The sequence below is a fragment of the Struthio camelus genome, chromosome 8, assembly GCF_040807025.1.
Source record: "Struthio camelus isolate bStrCam1 chromosome 8, bStrCam1.hap1, whole genome shotgun sequence".
Taxonomy (NCBI): Eukaryota; Metazoa; Chordata; class Aves; order Struthioniformes; family Struthionidae; genus Struthio; species Struthio camelus.
In genome coordinates, this window is record NC_090949.1 from 38,594,041 (window position 1) to 38,608,171 (window position 14,131).

The 14,131-nt window shown below is 44.8% G+C and overlaps 1 long non-coding RNA gene across 4 annotated transcripts; it reads right to left on the bottom strand.

Moving 5' to 3' along the window:
* Positions 1 to 346: 346 nt before the first annotated feature.
* LOC138068077 (uncharacterized) lies at positions 347 to 10,323 on the bottom strand. 4 transcript variants are annotated; one of them, XR_011142690.1, is made up of 5 exons: positions 9,903 to 10,323; positions 9,105 to 9,518; positions 4,589 to 5,818; positions 2,944 to 3,174; positions 347 to 2,719 (listed from the first exon to the last, which is right to left on the bottom strand). It is a non-coding gene; the product is annotated as an uncharacterized lncRNA (long non-coding RNA). The 4 variants fall into 4 exon arrangements; XR_011142689.1 differs by having other exon boundaries at positions 347 to 2,081; positions 2,562 to 3,174; XR_011142691.1 differs by having other exon boundaries at positions 347 to 3,174; positions 4,589 to 4,811.
* Between the last annotated feature and the right edge of the window lie 3,808 nt (positions 10,324 to 14,131).

Here is a 14,131-nt window from a genome sequence, read left to right on the forward strand (position 1 = left end):
CCGGTGGGAAAGGGGCTCCTGGCAGCGCTGGCCCTCCACCGCGAGCAGCTCCGGGGCCAAACCACCCTCGCCCACCTCTAGCACACGCTCGCCTCCTGAAGGGCATGGTTTTATACCAACAAACCCGCCCAGATGTTTTCAATTCATAAACCCGAAAACTGTGCGGAGAGAGAGGGGGCTCAATGACAAGCGACGAGTCTATCGTTGGAGAGGGTCAGATTACAGCTGTTTAAATACTCTGTCCATGACACTTTATAATAGCACAGGCTCTGTCCACTGGTTTTTTAGGAAAATTATTTTGTAAATGGTGGCTCATCAAGATACTTATTGGGAGTAGTTATTCAAATGAAGAAATGAAGTTAGTAAATCTAGTTCTTCAGAAAATTTGTACTGATTTGCAACATTAATAAATACTAGTAGTAAATAGCTACTTATGTGCAGTTTGAAGCATCTTTATTCCATTTTTCGTAGTTTATTGGCTTGAAATACTTCAAAAACATAATCTGCAATATGCTGGTAAATCGTTTCTGAACTCATCTCTGCCTGACATCCATTTTACAAAAACATGTAAGGCTTAGACCTAAAGACTTGTCATAGTCCCCCAAATCAGGGGAAAGGAAGACAAAAACATACAGATCTCAAAAGCTGTTTTTCAGAAGATTCAGTTAGCTGCCTGAACTGAAGAATAATTTTTAAAATGCTTGAGGTGGACTTGAAACAAAAGTATTCAGTCTCACTGCCAAAGTAATACAAGGGATATACTTTGTAAAAATATAGGAAATGTCTAAAGAAAAAATGTTTAGCAAAATGAAAATATCAGAAGTTCTATAATGATCTTCATTTTTGAACAGCACATTTGATATACAATTGACAAAGTTCACATTAGTTTGTCCTTTTTTTCTTCTTTTAACAGAGAAAAAAAAAGCCTAAAAAACATTACCCTCCTCCACTGTGACAGAAATAGTGAAATATTGCATCTTGTGCTGTAATCAATACATCGAAATTGTGATGAAAAATTAGGAGCGGCACAGAGAAGACCTGCAGGAGCAATTTGCATCTGGACACCTCTTTTACAGTAAAACATTTAAGAAGATCAATGATTCATTTTGTTCTGAAAGAAATGAGACAATTTTGAATAAGTCAAAACGGGAAAAAAAAATCTAAATACTATACTCTTACTTAATCACAATAAAAAGGGCATCGGAAAGGATTTACGGGGTTAATTTTAATGCTTCTGTTATGCAAGAGGTCAAACTAGATGATTATAATAGACCCTCGGACCATATAATCCACCCATCTGTCAGTGAAACGATATTTAGTCTATTTCCTATCATTTAGACTAAAAAGCATTATTTATAATTAAAATCAGTGTTTTTACTGGACAAAGTTTATGGTATTATTAATTTCGAAATTGGCAATAAACACAAAAAAAGTACTGTAATAAATCATTCAGCCCCAAGGAGGAAAGTACTTAACGGCTATTACAGGATGTTGTTAAGGAATTGACCATCTCCGATATTATCAACAAAGAAGCAACAATACAGGTAATGTTTTTCATAGTTGTCCAGTGTTAAGTTTCCACCCTTCTTTGGCAGAGAGCATCAGCTGCTCTACAGATCACGTACTCTAAAAGGAGAAAAATGTCACGGATCGATTAGACTCGATTCTGATCTGAATTACATTGCTATAAATCCAGTAGGTTTCACGACGTTCAGACAGACTAACACAGACCTTTGATAGTTCCTGTAAGATCTGAAGCAGGTCCTTTATATTGAGGGAGGCAGCAAACACTGTAAATTGATGCTAGTGGCAACCCACATCGATAACACAGGGTGATTTGTGCATAGTCCAGCCGTTTGTGGAAGAAAGGAGTTGAGATGAAGCTGTCGCAGCTCTGCTGGCACATGGCTGCTCCAGGGTGAGAAGCGGCTCGGCGGTGCACGAAGACACCATCTCCTTCCAGCAGGTTGACTGGTGGCCATCAGTTCAACTCTCTCAGTATGGACTTTGATGAACTTCTGGCCCAGCCTTTGTGCCTCTCTTGGCATCGTCACCCAGGATCCCTGCCTCTGCTCCAGCCTCTGCATGGGAGAGGCACAGTTGTGTCCACCAGCCAGTCTCTCTCCCAGGCCAGGGCCAGGGGCTCCCTCTCCAGTCCCACCCTGCACATGGACCTGCCTGGCCAGGAGCCGGACTGGCCCACACTGGTCCTGCATGGAGGGTAGCCTTGCCACTCTACGCAACCTCTCTGCCTTAGAAACCAACTTTTGGAGACAAACTTCAAAAGAGAGCAAGGAATGTCTTCTTTGGGAGCGCGAGAGCTAACCATCCCCTGGCAGCTACAAATCTGGATCCACACAGATATCTCACCCTACTGTACCCATAATGGAAGAAGAACCGTGTGATGTGCTTGAGTGTTTGAAAGTGTTACTTTATCTTTACAGCTCTCAAACAGGGGTGGATGTAACCACCACAAGTTCTTCTCCTCGGTCCACCTGACTGCAGCAAGCTGTTTCCGCAGCTTACCCCCAAAATCTGCAATTCTTGCAGCCAGTACTTACAGTCACCAAACAGCCGGGAATGCTTCAAATCCAAGAAAGGGCCTCAGGAAGGCAGAGTCCTGGTTAGCTGTATGAGGTCCCCGTAGTGGCTGCGACTGCATTCGTTGTTGCCCGAGTTCACACCCTTCAGATAGCAGCTGTCAGAGAATAAAACTGCCCTGACAGAGCCAGCAGAACGGTATGAAAATAAAAGATAGTTAGAGACTGAGCCGCCTGGACCAAAAGATGTTATTGCATCCATATTACCGGGAATATAGCAGATTATAACGGTGCCTCCTAATGGTGCCTCCCGGCCCTAACAGCTGCTTTATTGGATTATAATGATGCAGCAAAATGCAAAAAATATTTATAGCCTTATCACGCAATAGGACATCTGACATACCCTTAGCAAATACGAGGGTCCACAGGCCTGAACTTCTTGCGAGCGGCTCTGCTCCAGCCCTGCGTCTCTCCAGGCAGCACGCGAAGGTTGGCGCGAGCCGTCGGACCGGCGCTAGCCCAGGGTTCGAGAGGCGGCGAGCAGAGAGGTGCTGGCCCCGTCCAGCGCAAGCAGGGGCAGAGCCACGAGACTGCCGTGCCCGGTGTGGGAGCGTGCAGAAAAGGCGGTGCAATCCTTTAAAGATAATAAGTTTAGAATTTTGGTTAGTAAAACTGCCCAGCACTGGAAGCATCGATCTCACAGCTCACTTATGTCTAGGGTTTAAGACTTTTACACAAATGGAAATAGAAATTAAGAAATGCCATGATTTGACTGCTTGAATGTTTCTTTTTTTTTTTTTATTGCACATATGTGATGTAAAGTTACCATGAGCACTTATTGCGCGTTAACTACCATCGCTAAAAGTTATCAGAAGATTTTTTTTGTAAATATGCTGTTGTAAGACTCTCCCTAAAAATCACATGGAAAAGGGAAAGTAGTGACTAAAAGTATCTGATGTCCTTTCTCACAATGTGCAATGACACACAGATCATTTCAAAAATAATTCCTGCAATACCAAATGGTCTCTCCATTAGCACAGCTGTATTAAAAGAGACTACAAGGGTTCATATGGATCATTAATGGAAGCACCGCATATTTCACACCTCAATAATAAAACAGTGTAAAAAGGATCTGAACTATTCAGTTTCATAGACACTTAAGGAGCTTAGCGGAAATTAAAGGATATTATAGAAATATGAATTATAAAGAAGGAAATACTGAAGGATTTTTCCTCCATTATGTCTCACAATTATTTTAATTCCTCTCTAAAGGAAGAGGCTTTGCAAGAGCCCAGTAAATCATTGGGGAGTATCTGCAGGGAGCACCAAACTTGAGGCCCGGTCCAAAGCCCTCTGAAACCAAATCAAAGACCTACGTTGAGTGCAACTATCCTTGACTTGGGCTGAAGTCCCCTCGCTGTGCCTGCAGAGGGCTTATTCACTAGTACGAAGTTCAGCATCTGAGCAAGGGTTTGTTCGGCCTTGGGCTCCAGCCGTCAGAAACAAATAGTCACCCTTGTAAGAAGTTGTTTGCTCAATCCATCTAATATTGTCTTGGCACAAAAGTACAAACTGCTGTTTCCTCTTACATTTTTCTGTTTAATAGTCTCTTTTGTCTCCTACATGTTTAAGGCCATCTTTTAATTATACACACAAGAAAAATGTGACATCTAGCAGGCCAGGGTTGAAGAAGACTCAATGTAAAAGGGAAGATCTTCAATCTATTTCAATCTATTGAAATATCAATGTGGTCCAAAACCATAAATAGTTTCTTTTAGAAAGACTGTTTCCCAGAGCTTCTAGGAAGAACTAATATCCAGAGAATAAATGTTATAGAGTACCGTATCTTTTATAAATTGCTTTTTTGTAGTGATATTAAAAAAAAAAAAAAGGAACTAATGTGGTAAAAATGGATAGAATTCGTTTAGCCTACTCAGTTCTGCCCCAAAAAGCCAGCGTGTTCCCGAGAAGCGCCTGCTCCTCCCGCAGTGCTGGGGAGCCCAGGGCCGCCGTTGCACCCGCATGTTGCCCGCTCCCATCTTACATGCCTGCTCCTGCCAGCGCCCGGAGCCCTTCCCAGGTGCTGACGCTCGTCCTGCGCGATGCAGCCGAAACGACCGCCGTCCTGCAGGAGCGATGAGGCATTAGATGTTGCACGCGCCACGGTACCCCAGAGCCATTCAGGCAGAAAGGATGCAGGAACCTGGACCTCCTCCTCCTTGCTGTTGTCCTCCTGCGTTCAACACTTCTCTGCCTTTTTCCTTCTAGAGCCTTTTATCAAAGGGAAATTGCAAACTTAGTCATTTCTGAGCACTGAAGTGCTGTGAAAGATCGTCTCTCTTGTTAATTCAACCCCACAAACAATCCCTCTAAAATATAAGCAGGAAAACAAATAACAACAAGGACTTAATTCTGCTCTTGTTAATATCAGAGCGAGTCCAAAGTGACAGCGGGGAAGTCAGAAGCCAGCACGGCAAAATCAGCATCAGCCCTCTACATACCCCAAAATGAATACGTGTCACATTCAGGCTACGCGGCCAGATGAGCGTGTCCTGTGCATGACAATGCGTCCTGCGCCTGAAAATGTTGATCTAATTCTATATGCCTTTACCAGACTGACTCCCAGAGTCGTGCTCCGTGGCACAAAGCCTAGTTCCACCCAGGCAGGTCAGCAATTTGCCTGCTTGTTCTTATCCCCATCTTAATTCAAGTATTACTTTACCTAATACTCTATGGGCCCTTGTGCTAAAACAGAGCAAGTCAGAAGGCATGACCACGGCAGCTCTCAGGCGGCGGTGTGACTAGGCCTTCTGGCAAGTACTTAACGCAAATCATTAATTTCTTTCCCTTTCTGCTTCCTTAGCGTTTGGAAATACATCAGCTACTAACGTATCAGAAAAGGAGAGCACTGAGATGAGACCTTTTCCTGCATGACGAGGCTGCGCTTCCCACGCAGCCGGTCTCAGCCGCAGCAGAGACGTGAGAAAAGCTGGGCGTTCGTAACGGGCTGCACCTCGCAGAAGCAGTGCCTTACCGCCAACGTCACCCGTACCAGCTATCCCGGTGGGGCTAATGGCCTGTTTTTTCACCATATGTTAATAGCACTGGTTAAACTACATTTCTGTGTTACAGCCTTGCCGGAGCACCAGGAGGCTTCGCCGGGCAGGTCTGGGACGGGCTGGGCTCCTCCGTGCGGCACGTGCAGGAGGACTCAGCCTGGTCCACACAGCCGAGGCGGCCACTGGCACTTCGGAAAACTCACATTCACGGTCATCCCTCTTTTTAGGATAAAACAGAAAGTATTGTGCGTCAATCCATGACTAGTAACACAAACAAGCCCATAATGTAGATTCCCAGTTGGAATTTTATTTCTGAGTAAAGGGTAAGTGAAAAATGAAAGGATTTTGAATCTGGACCCATCTGTATGTGATAATCTAGCAGCCTTAACAGTGAAGATAAATTTCTGAGCCTGTCAAAATATTTGTGGAAAAGAGTCAAAGAATTAAAAAATGTACAGTGATTCCTTAGACGCTCAGATTGAAGTTGAAGCTAGTATCCCATCTGTAAGATTTAGCTTTATTTCAGTTTCAATTATAAGATCTTATTCTTGTTCTTAATTGCCATTGTCATCTGAAATTTAAGAATTTGACATAGCACGATTCAGTTGTGGTGGGAAATAGAGGCTTTTCTATTGTTTGATGTGTTCAGTCAAAAAGGGCATCTTTTTCAGTGTTAAAGCAATCAAAACATTAACAAATGTGATGCAAAGACTGCTACAAATTGTAAAAATACTCCTTTTTTCAGATAATTTAATGAATTTGATTTGGAGGAACTTCTGCTTACCATTGCTGATTATTTTCTCTGGCCAGTTAATTATTTTTTGTTGCCATTGTTGATTTGCCCTTTACTGAGCTGTAGACAGCAGACTGGACCTCACCTCACACCCCGTCCTGTTTATCTCCACTGAGATGTGCCTGTTACTGGAAAGTGACAGAGGAAGTGCAACCTCTGCTCTTGGGATTTTCTAGTCATTTGTAGGTGTCTGGGTTTCTATGCTCCCTTCCATGAAAAAATCATAAATTTTCCACTCTGCACAAGAATTTCATGCCAGCAGTGGCCTGTCTGGCCAATCTGAGAGTAAGGACTGCACAGATCAAAAGAAGCCTGAAGACAGTCATTTAATGATCTGCCTTCACCTTCTCATCTTCCTCTCTAGGATCCTGAAGTCATTGCCAAGCTGAATGAAACCAAAGTCCTCAGAAGCTAAGAAATGAGACAGGAAATCAGAAGCAGAGCTCTTTTCAAGTGCTGATGTAAATGGGAGATAACCCCAGATTCATCTCTGTGCAGGAAACTTTGTGTTAAGATCTGCTCTTCCCTCTACTTTCCCAATCAGCACCAAAATATATGTTTCCTTTTTCATGTCATCTTCAAGGAGCATGCAGAAACAGTTGCTGGACAATGTTCTACAAAAACAGTTTCACACAAGACAGTAGAGATTGGTGCTGGGGTCCAAGTGCTTTAGCTGGGCTGGAACATCACACCACATGTGGGCATATTAGCGCATTAAGCTGGGTAAATGCATGTGACTGTTAGTTTTGCCATTATGCCACCAGGTGACATTTGTAACAAGCCACCTCTAATTATCTTTAAAATCCACCTTAGAGGACCCTTCGCGAATGAATTAAGACCCAGTCCCACCTAGTAGCTCAGGTCCATGACATTTTAGCGAAGCCCCTGCCAACTGCTCCGTGCTGACGCACGCGGGGAGGACACTGCAGAACCAGCTCCTGGCCAAGGTGGTGGATCCTTCCCCGTTTGGCAGCCCAGACGCGGAGGCTGAAGCTGGAGTGACAACGGAGCAATGCTGCATTTCGTGAGGCTCTGCTGGACTTTTAGCTTTTTCCAGATACAACTCCAGGCTCAGTCGATTAGAGGCAGAAGACTTTATTTCGGGTTTGGAGGTGAAACATCTTAAGGAGGGGGCACCACTCTATGTCTTTGCTGATGCCGAGCAAAATTTGAGAACCTGTTTTTTCGCCTGCTGTAGGTGAACACTGAATATCTTCCTTTGTTGCTTGATTACCTTTGGGACTGTTATCACTTAACCGCATTTAGGAACCCCTTTCTCTACCAGGACCCTCTTTGCTGAGCCTTAACAAAAAGAGAGATTCCTCCCTGAATTCACAATCTGAACATATTAGATGAGTTCCTATGTAGGCTCAGTGAGCTTTAGTGGTGTCTTTTATGAGGTTAATCTGCAACAGAGAATGGATTGTCACCTGGGCACTGTAATAGCTGATACGACCTTTTCTAGGAGGTCATAATCCATATTCACAGGACGCGAGGGCTGTGCATTCAGAAGCGCTTATTGCTATACCCACATGAATGCAAAGAGCGCACCACTGCGGATATCACAAACCAAAACCGGTCCTGGCTTGGGCACTGCACATTATGAGCATCACTAACTATTCACTGCAGCGAATGCTACATTAATGCTACTAGTTTGCTTCTTCTGGAAAAAAAATCACTTGTTTTGCTGTGCTAAAGTGTGGATTTTATACATAAAGTCGAATTTTTAATAGATCGGTGGTATTTGTTTCTATTATTTGTGCTGTTTGGAGCCTACTGCTGTGAATTCCTTTCCTCGGTGATTCTGTTAAGTTCATATAATAAAGTTTGCTAGTATTTTCCAACTGAATATTTACACAGACTTTTATTCCTGCTTGATTCATAGCTCTATCTAAATGACAAAAATGATCTGATCTGAAACATTTTTCATCTATGCTGAAGAGGGAACATATACATTTTTCACCACGCTTCAAAAATAAGCCAATCCCAAGGGAAAATGAACTGCAGTGCACGAGGCCTCACAACAGGGCGTTAGCACCGTTCCGCCACGGCGAATAAAAGTTGGAGCTTTTTTAGAGCTAATAAAAGTTAGACCCAGGCCAGCGCTGGGTCAAACAGCCCTCCTGAGGGGTTGGACACGGGCCCTGCTGCCAGGGAAGCCAGGAGCCGCACGTCCCCGCGGATGCAGGTCACATCCCTGGGAGAGGGGCACGAGGCAACGCCGAGGACCTGCGGGCAGGCTCCCGGGCAAGCGGGTCCAGCACCCACAGCCCGCCCCACGCCTGCCCCCGGGATGCCTGCAGCAGCCAGCTCTCCCCTGCCGCTCTCCATTGAGAAAACACAATTAAAGGATCCTTGGGCTCCTCCTCGCTTTAAAAGAGGAGAAAAAAAGGAGGCTCTGCTCAAAGCAAGCGGCCCCACCAGACTCTGCCTCTTGGTCCTTCCGTTTCACACATTAAATTCAGTGCTGCTGCACAGAACAAGACTAGACTGTCCAATTACTTTCACAAAGGAAGCTTAGGCTATTACATCAATAATTTAGTTTTAATCCAACAACGATCGAACGCAGGAAAATATAGGGGTAAGTAAAGCAACTAGCCTCGAGGGCAAAATAACTGGCCGTGAAGGAAAGCCTGAGGGATTATCCTGGGACAGCTTTCCTGGTCCTACATGGACACCAGAGGTGCCCTCCATGTCTGAACGTGCACTTACCTGCAGTCCATGACTCCTTGGCCTGCAGCTGTCTCATTTTCCCTTGCAAAGATGACATAGCACAGAAGAGATAGCTGGAGTCCTGTTTGCAGGAGCCTGAGGATCCTCTGCAAGTGCAGGAGGTGGTGGGACCCAACTGCAAGCAGGTTCCTGGCCAAACACACCGGACACCAGACCCCAAGGATGCTCTGAGCGCCTCGGTAGCAGGTACAATGCAGTCCCAAAGGTGCCTTACTTGCTCTGAAATCACTGGGAATTACACTCCAAATGTCTTTGAAATCCTGATCTAGTTCCCGTCATCCAGCGCTCTAACTTCCAGGTGGCAGAAACGCAACAGAGAGAGGAAAATGGAGATAAGAGAGGAAATGGAAGCAGCACACTCCTGATCGCAGATCTGCAGCTGGAGGCACAAACCTGCAGAAATCACACAGCAGCATCCATGTACGTGTGCATTTAAAAGCTTGGCAAACGATCCTTATTTCCCCCAAAAGGTGGGAAAAGGCAGGTGAAGAAACTCGCGCTGCCCTGCCCAGAGTGCTGCTTCTGTGGACGAAGATCTCCGCGGAGCACGTCCGCAGCCCTCACACGTACAGAAACGACCACATGCATTACCAGATTAAAAATTAGCTATCAAACTTATGGACTCATAATTTAAATCCTAAACTTCATAAGCATTTTCAGTGAAATAAAGCTCTTTTGCAAAGGGAAGATTTTTCAGATTTTTTTTTTTCCATTCTAATGGGGATTATGTTTCACTAGACAAAAATTAAACCCACAACATGCACCCATTTTACTCACCAGGGGTGAAGGTAAACCTGTTTTTTCAGTTTATACCGCAGGGTATTTACTTTAAAAAAAATTCAATTTCAGCTTTTAAAATATTTGCCAGTTTGTTTTATGCACTGTCACTCCTGCCCAGTTCTGTCATTGTCTCCCTGCAGCCGGTCTCACGCTCGGTCTGGGAGGCTTTGCACGCCAGCTTTTCCCAGCAGCCGTCGCTGCACTTAACCCTGACTCACCGAATTAGTTTCCTTGATGGACACAAAGGTTTTTAACAGCAAAGCTGGTTCCAAATCTGAAACATTTAGCTACATGAACCGCTTTTCACTTACACCGTTCAAGACGAATGCATCGTATTTACCGTGAGCACGGTAATTATTTTTTATGCTCTTGAACGGAGCGTGAGTGGAAGGGTCCTATTTCATCCGCAGGCGGCAGTTCCCGGGACACGGCTGGAAACGCTCTGGCACCCCTCCAGGCCTGGGACCACGGACGCAGGTCACCGCAGCCAGGAGCAGGGAGGCAGGGGAGGGAGAAGAGAAGCCCGAAAACAGAAAGTGCCTCTAAGGGGGATGGTCACAAAGCTATCAGTTTTGTATTTAAGCCACTAAAGACACGATACTGACAACAACACACATAAATTGAAAGTCTGTTACACAAACACTCCTGAAAATTTTATATTTACATGGCAACCAGCTTATTATATTTACATGAACATCTGCTGCAGGTTCGCTGCGATCTTAAAAACAGATGGACACAAAGAAAGAGCTAGTAATTAACAAAGCTACATGTTGATTAAATCAGTGTGTGGTTAATTTTAATGATTACTGATCTTTATTGGGATCCATAAGACTTTTCAAAATCAAATCCACTTTAGCTGACATGTTGACTAGCCACAGAGCCAAAGACAACAATGCCACTCGTTAATGTGCCATAATGATGTGACAATCGCCCAGAATGGAAAAGGCAGAGTCTGCTTTCGCTTGGAGGGTGAGGGTCTGATCCTGCTTCCAGAGAAATTAATTAGAGCAAGTAATTATGGATTCATCGCCAGAAAGGACCCTTGTAGGCATCTATTGTGAGCTGGATATAAAGCTTTCCAGAAAAAAAATTCCTTTCAAACTAGAGTAACCCTTTTAGAAAACCACTAACCAAACTCCATTAAGACATTTTTGGCAACGAAGCATCAGCCATTAGCTCTGGTGGGATGTTCCAGTTACTAAATTACTCCCGCTGTACATAAAGCATGTGGTTATCTCAGCTTCCAGCTTTGGACCTTCTTATATCCTTATCTGCTAAATTGCAAAGCTCTCTGCTCTCCAGTTTCTGCTCCCGCTGTACGCGCTTACCGACTGAGATCAAATCCAGCCTTGCCCTCTCTTTGCTGCACGGGACAGACCGAGCCGCTGGGAGACGGCCGCTGCTCGCGCTGCCCCGGCCCGAACGCAACCTCCCGCTCCCGCCGCCGCGACTGCAGACCCTGCTCGACCCCTGCTCGAGGTGTCACCGCTGCCCACTCACACGCCAGCAAGACCACTGGTCGATCGACACTCGCCTTGTCTGCCTACCTGGCATTCTCATTAAAAAAAAGAAAAAAAGAAAAATTCAGCCATATCTAGTGGATCTCTTTTCCATACCCCCAAGTTGATTGACACTAATTAGAATACCTTTCTTAATTATTCGTTAATCAAGTCTCATATCAGCTGTTCTGCTATTGTGTCGGGGCTCAGTGTCACGCTAACAGGCCCTTACTTACCTGTGCTGCACCGGTTAGCCTTCTCGTTTTGGCACAAATTTGCTTTCCTTCTCTCGCTTAGATGTGCCAGACCTGTCTGGCCACCAGTCCGGGAGCCTGATCCAGGTCCAGCCGCCAGCCCGGGAGCGTGATCCCTGTCCTTTCCAACCCATCCACGCCACGAGCCCGTGAGCTGGCCGCCGGGACCGGCAACGGCTCGCCCAGCCCCATCGCTTTCCTGGTAAACCCCAAATAGCCAGGTTGTCCACATTTCCCAAATCTTGTGGTTCTTTGAAGGCACACTGAAAATTCAGCTAGTTTCCTTGGCCAGCTCTTTTAAAACTCTTTGATGAAGACCGGGAGGGCTGCTGACGCACGAGAGGCCGTTTTGCTGGCCGTTGCTGAACGTATCTCCGAAGTGATACCCCCACCAGGCCTGGTTGCCACCGTTCCTGCCTGCCGGCACAGGAGAAGGAGCGTGAACAGGAGGGACAAGGCAGCGCTCGCCACGGGAGGCACCTCTCCTGGGCACGGCATCTGCGGCAGGAAATTGAAAATGGGAGCAATTGCCCTTGAAGCCGTACAAAAAGGTATGCAGTCGTTGAAAATGCCTTTACTTTCCGGGAGCCAGGACAGGCCCATCCAGGGGGACGATCTCCTTTCGCCAAGTCCCTGGTGTCCAGGCTCTCCAGGCCAGGGGACACTGGGCAGGCGTTACACTCCCTGCTTCGGCTTCCTCCTCACCTGTTGGCGTCCCAGAAACGAGCACCTTCGCTCACGATGGGGCACTCGATCTCCTCAAGGACCGAGGAGGCTTTGGATGACGTCCTCATCAGAGGAACTACTGCCTCTTAGCTAGAAATATGCTACTTATTTCCAGGGATTGTGGTGACTGGGTCTTTCAGCAATGATGAGATGGTCAGGTTCAACGCGGAGAGGGAGAGCTAGTTGGAAAATAGTGATGAAATTGCTATTTTGATCCAAAACCAACCAAACAAAAAATAATAAACCAACAAAACCCCACACATCCAAAAAAACCTTCTTTAGCACATTTTCATAATTTTTCCCTTTTTTTTTTTCCTAGCCAGTTCTACTGATGAGGAAAAAACAGCGACAAGTTGTTAATTTCGGAACTTTCAATTTGCATGATTCAAGGTAGTCATAAAAATTAAACTAATATACAGACAAAAAGTACCCATATGACTTCATGATGCCTGAACTTCAGCTGCCCACCAGGGAAAAAGTGGAGCTGTTTAATAGTCTGAAACAAAACACTACCCAGTTACTTATGTTGTGACTGAAATACCACTTCAACAAAAAAAAACTATTAATGGATTAGTGCCAGCTGAGAGAAAAAAAAAAGGTGGAGGAGAGGAGAGGAGAGGGAGCTGGAGAGCTGACCTAGGCTGGATTACATCTGAGACAAAAGAGACGATTATCCCCAGCACGGTGCGAGGAGCCGACATTGACTCAGAGGGAGGGAGCCCTCGTTCAGGCCATCCTACTTCCTTTCCACTCTTTCAAATATCTTCCCATATTTAATGCTGACACAACTAAACGCAGTTATCTGTTAGGATCATTGTATAATATGGTAATTAACAATGTATTTCAGCTGCTAGCTATGCAAATCCTTCTTGGAAGAATACAGATTTTCAAATAAATGCCTAAAGCTAGACACCTAAACGCAAAGGGCGTCGCTACTCAAGAGGATTGGTTGTCTCAGTTTTCCAAAAAGCGACTGAAGATTTAGTGGCTGGAATCTCAGCTAATCTTCATTTTGCAAATCAACAAAATATGTTTCACTGAGTTGCAAATGGTCCCGCTTCTGTTAACATCAACAAATTTTTGTTCGATTTTACCAGCAGAGAATTTCCATTCCAAGTTAGGTTAAGCCAAAACATCACCTTAAAAAAACACATAAAGGGCAGGTGAGTATGGCCTCACTTCTTGTCGCTAACTGATATGAACAAGGCGGAAAACTATTCTGGGGGAGGGAGGAACAGTTCTAAGAAGGAGTCTGGATTAGGAGTTGCAAAAAAAATCTTTTCATGCTACATGACTATGATTTCAAATGAACAAACTGTAAAAAAGGGAAGGTCAGGATAATAGGCTTAATTTATATTTAGACAATTATAAATTTTCTATGGAAAACAAAACAAAATGCCACTCCCACACTGTCTGGAGCTTCTCCAGAGCAGCAGTCTTTATCCCAGCATATTTTCTGGTAGGTCTGTTCATCAAGTCACATTCACAGGACACCGCATGAACACAAGCTTCTTTTAATAATTGGCAGAAGCGTGCCGAACAGCTATATAAGCATTTCAGGATAAAGCATAAAAGAAAATTCTCTTGAGGCAATTTCTGCCACACAATGTCTTGCGATAGTATTGTAGCACTTTCTGCACATTCCAGAGAGGCTATGTCAAAAAAAAAAAATCAGCCCACTCCTGGGAAAAAAAGAATGTGTGAAAAATATGTGGACTGGTTCTCTGTTTTGCAAGTGAAAAATAAG